The sequence below is a fragment of the Podarcis gaigeae genome (genome assembly GCF_964106915.1).
Source record: "Podarcis gaigeae genome assembly, chromosome: 14".
NCBI lineage: Eukaryota > Metazoa > Chordata > Lepidosauria > Squamata > Lacertidae > Podarcis > Podarcis gaigeae.
Genome location: NC_139690.1, coordinates 15,828,638 through 15,833,874, shown reverse-complemented (window position 1 = coordinate 15,833,874; position 5,237 = coordinate 15,828,638). Strand labels below are relative to the sequence as shown.

The 5,237-nt window shown below is 45.6% G+C and overlaps 1 long non-coding RNA gene across 1 annotated transcript in view; it reads left to right on the top strand.

Moving 5' to 3' along the window:
* Nucleotides 1-308: 308 nt before the first annotated feature.
* LOC310831819 overlaps nt 309-5,237 on the top strand; it is a 186,051-nt gene continuing 181,122 nt past the window's right edge. Inside the window, exon 1 of the long non-coding RNA XR_014557989.1 lies at nt 309-427. This is a non-coding gene — a long non-coding RNA (uncharacterized lncRNA). The remainder of the gene's footprint in view (nt 428-5,237) is intronic.

Here is a 5,237-nt window from a genome sequence, read left to right as displayed (position 1 = left end):
CAGATTTACAGCGAAACAGGCTATTGCTTAGGGCCCCACTCTTTTGGGGGCCCCAAAAAAATTAAAGGGGGGAAAAACTAGATGTACATTTCCAAAATTAATATACCTCTTCTTAATTGTATTCCAGTTCAACAATTGCTTTGATAAAATACATATTTTGTTATGTGCAAATGGCTTTAGATACCTATTAGGTCCATGAATTGGGACGCGGGTGGCGCTGTGGGTTAAACCAGAGCCTAGGACTTGGTCAGCTGTTCGGATCCCCGCGATGGGGTGCAGTGGCGTAGCGTGGGGGTGCAGGGGGGGCTGGCCGCACCGGGCGCAACATCTGGGGGTTAGGGTTAGGGTGCGCAAATCCACGGGTTAGGGGGCGCAAATTACTTGCCTTGCCCCGGGTGCTGACAACCCACGCTACGCCACTGATGGGGTGAGCTCCCATTGCTCGGTCCCTGCTCCTGCCAACCTAGCAGTTCGAAAGGATGTCAAGTACAAGTAGATAAATAGGTACTGCTCCAGTGGGAAGGTAAACGGCGTTTCCGTGCGCTGCTCTCGTTCGCCAGAAGCGGCTTAGTCATGCTGCACACATGTCCCGGAAGCTGTATGCCGGCTCCCTCGGCCAGTTAAGTGAGATGAGCGCTGCAACCCCAGAGTCGGCCACGACTGGACCTAATGGTCAGGGGTCCCTTTACCTTTAGGTCCATAAATTACCATATAGCATATATTCAACACAAAAAAACAGGGACAATTTGTTGTTGGCAAAGGACAGCTGGGCATATAAAGGGCCCCATTACCTACAGTAGCTTAGGGCCTCATCAAACCTAAATCCAGCCCTGCATAGGAGCCAAAAAGGTGATAAACATAATGGGTGCCAACTTGAATAAAATATGAGGGGGCTGCATAATCCATCACATGATGCAACCTTTGAATGTTAATGCCCATCAACATTGGGGGGGGGTCGCTCAAATATTTTATTGGGGGGCCGAAGGGACCTCAGCTCCTAGGAGTTGGCTCCTATGTCCCCACCTGCAGTAGCACCTTGGCCACTAAAAGATCTGCAGGGTTAAATCCTATATGCTCGTCTTACTCAGAAGGAAGTCACTGCATGCAATGGGGCTTCTAAGGCTGAGGTCCCTTAGCCCCCCAATAAAATATTTGAAGGGACTCCTCCCCAGTTGTTGGGCATTGCTATTCCAATGGTGTGTGTGCCATGTCTTGTGATTATGCAGGGGCAGGTTTACCTGGCCTCCCCCAATATTCAAGTTTGCACCCAGTGGTGAAACTGTGTGTTGGTGGCTTCTAGCTGGCTGCCTGTGATAATGCCTTGCCTCATTCCAGGTCTCTAGGGGAGCACAGAATTTATTGTTTTGTCTAGGCAACCAGATGCCTCTCCTGTGTGGGCAGGATGCTTGACCAGATGGGCAACTGGCCTGATTCTGCCAGGGCACGTTTTACATTTATTTTTTATATTAATTTTTCCTTACAGTTACCACAATCTCCTGGTGACTTGATTTGGCTAAGTCAGGGGATGGGCTCATTTTACAATGGTCCGTCTAGCCCCTACCACCCCATTTATTTATTTATTTATTTATTTATTTATTTATTTATTTTCACCCCTATTATTTATATACTGGTGTGTGTGTGGTTCCTAGGCTGACTTCCCCCTTTGTGCTTCTCCTGCTGTCATCTACACTTGTTGAGATTAATTTGCTTGTGTGACATGAGTCCACATAGGATGTGGACTTAACTTGTATCCCTGGCTGCTTATGCTGCAGTAGACCAATTGCAGCACAATGCTGTGCGTTGCTGACTCTGCATTCATGGAACTACTTCTGCAGAAAGTGCACAGGATTGCAAGCTCCATTGAACAGAATAAGGCTGCAAGCCTGTACAATGAACTCTGTGTGGCTTTCTTCTGGGTATGCATATAGAATTGGAACATTGCAGTGCTTTTTTTCTGGGGAGATGCATACCCCTAAACATTTTTTGAATCTTTGTACTTTTGTCTATTTACTCTATTTATTTTTCCTGATTTGAACTATAGAATGTTGATTTTCTTGAGTCAAAATGAGAGTACCCCTAAACATTTTTAAAGAAAGAAAAAAAAGCACTGGACCATTGCTCTTGAATAAACATACAAACACATTGTTATAGGAGGATTTTTGGTTTGTTTGTTTTTTTGCTACCACAACACCCTCTGCTGGTTTTGGTTAGACTATCCCAGCTACCCTTGTAGAATAGTTTTGCTTAGGTAAGCCTGAGTTGAAACTAGATCCAAAAAATGGATGGGAGGCTTGTATGTACAGTATGATCGCAACCTACCCACATGTAACATGTGCAATTTCAGCTTTATGCAGTTGGAAGCTGGTCAGTTGGAACAGCAGAAATTAAATCCATGTAAGGTAAAGGTAAAGGGACCCCTGACCAGTCGTGACCGACTCTGGGGTTGCGGTGCTCATCTCACTTTATTGGCCAAGGGAGCCAGTGTACAGCTTCCGAATCATGTGGCCAGCATGACCAAGGCACTTCTGGTGAACCAGAGCAGCGCACGGAAACGCCGCTTACCTTCCTGCTGGAGCGGTACCTATTTATCTACTTGAACTTTGATGTGCTTTCGAACTGCTAGGTTGGCAGGAGCTGGGACTGAGCAACGGGAGCTCACCCCGACGCGGGGATTCGAACCGCCGACCTGCAAGTAGATAAATAGGTACCGCTTCGGTACTGTACCCGGAAGCTATACACCAGCTCCCTCGGCCAATAAAGCGAGATGAGCGCCGCAACCCCAGAGTCGGCCAATACTGGACCTAATGGTCAGGGGTCCCTTTACCTTTACTGCTCTCAAGTTTTGTTATCGTTACTATTACATTCTCATCCTGCTTCCCCCCAGAGCCAAAGGTGGCATACTTCTCAGACCCTCCAAGTGTCCCTATTTTTCAGGGACGTCTCTGATTTAGAGAAGCCATCCCGTTTTCTGATTTGATCCCGGAATGTCCCGCTTTTCCTTAGGATGTCCCTATTTTTATTGGATGGTTGGAGGGTATGGGGTTATGCAATCCCCAAGGTGTCTGAAGGCAATCCTGTATAGGGAAGTTTAAAAAAAAATGTTTAATGTTTTATTATGTTTTTATATAGGTTGGAAGTTGCCCAGAGTGGCTGGGGCAACCCAGTTAGATGTGTGGGGTATAAATAGTAACATTATCATTATGGAATGGGACGTCCCTATTTTCATCAGAGAAATGTTGGAGGGTATGACTTCTCCCTGTTTGTCATTACAACAACCCTGTAAGGTAGGTTAAGCTGAGAAAAAGCGAAGGGCCCAGGGATACCCAGGCGACTTCACTCCTGAGGTCTGCCCTGCCAGCTTTATATCAGGAGTTTTCATGTTTGATGTTGTTTCTTGGCATATGAGTCTTTGTGCCAGCTGCTTCCGAGCCTTCGTTGTGTTTTATAATTGCTGCAGATGGGGCTTCAAGCCTACAGTACAATTACTACTTACTCAGAAAGCAATTGATCGGGGAAAAGTGGTATTGCCCAGAGGATCTAGTACTGTATATGTTTGGGAAAACAGAGGTGATTTTCAATCACTCTCTGCTGCTCAGCCAAGAATTTAGTGCTGCTGCATATTTCAAGATGCATACTGCTCTTCATGTGGGGAAAAAACTCAGGAGAGAACACATGCACTAATACCATCTACTGGGGTAGAATATTTACTGAGGGAAAATAGAAATAGGTGCTAGCTGTGTGCTTTATGGCACTAATTTTGAGCCAAGGGAGAAAAGAATCATCATTTGTAAATCCCCTGAATGTGACAGGACACCTATCACAGCCTTCTAGAGCAAATGCTTGTGGCACAATAGCTAAATGGGGAACCTTTATTTTCAGAAACACTAAACCTCTGCGTACTAGATGCTGGGAAGCAGCAGCACAGGAAGACTATTGGTTTCAATCAATCAATCTCTTTATGACGGTCAGTGTCCAGTATTAAAAAACAACAACAAAGTAGTACCAAACAAAACACAAAACCATAAAAAAATAAAATTACTAATAACTGTATAGTACTGTTATTAGTTTGGGTGCCAGAGTTTGTGGGTGCAGGGAACCCATAATCTCTGGATTTGGTGAGTGTTAGAAATTAATCAATGCTTGGAGTATTGAAATAGGCTGACAGATGCTGGATTTAGTAAGTACAGGTCAGACCAACTTCCTGTGCCAGATAATTGCTTGAGGAGATGGACCATTAAAAGGGGACAAAGGGAAGGGGCAGAGCTATTAAGGAAGCAATTGGCAAAGACTCTCTGCCTGCTGGCGGTTGGGTGGAGCTGTTGTCGGCGTAAAGATGGCCGGTAGGCCAGCTGGCTAGCCCCGGCTAGGCCATTCCCTTCCAGCCATCCCGCTGTGAAGACCATCACTTCTGTTCCGATGTAATCAGTGACCTGGGCTTACTCAGCCAGGGCACACTATCAGCAGATTGAACTGCACACACAGAATAGGCGTGAGGCTTGTGGAAGCATTCTACAACTACAGATTTATTAATCATAAATCAGGACAAGGAAACATGTCCTCTCTCTCTCATGTCGTCTCAGAGAGAACAGCTAAAAGCAAAAGCTATACACACAACGGAAGTTCCCAGCATAATGTGCTGGAATGTAAACAGACATGTGACACGCAACAATTCCACACATCTGCTCCTTAAGGTGGAACTGGATTCTCAACAGGAGCCCCACCCTGAGCTCTGAGACAGTGATTCTGAAGACAATGCCAGTGCATTTGTTAGGAGGAAGTTTTAGGATTTCAGTGGGCTGTGGTGTGATCAAGGGGGAAAGGTGTCAGTCTGTTAAATGCAAATAGCTGTCGAAGGAGGCCAAAGCACAATGTGGGCTGCCTGTTTGAATGGAAGGCTGCAGCAATGGGAGAGACTCTTGAAGTGTAATGCTTTGAATCCCTCAATAATAGGCCCAGGTTGTATATATGTATAAATAAACCATACATCATAAAGACACCACAGTCTCTGCTGTGCCTCATTTCCAAAGGAAACTTGAACGCCAGGTAAGTGGCTAGAACCCCTGGAGTCTCGCACTACTTGGACATCGGTGTGGTGTGTAAAAGTACTATAAAATGCCAAGCATAGAAAACAGTGTCATCAACCAGGTAAAATCAGTCCCTGGTGAGTTGTACATGCAGCAACACAACAGTTAGCCCCCTTGGAATAGAGAGATGTCTCAAAAAACCGAAAATGGCTG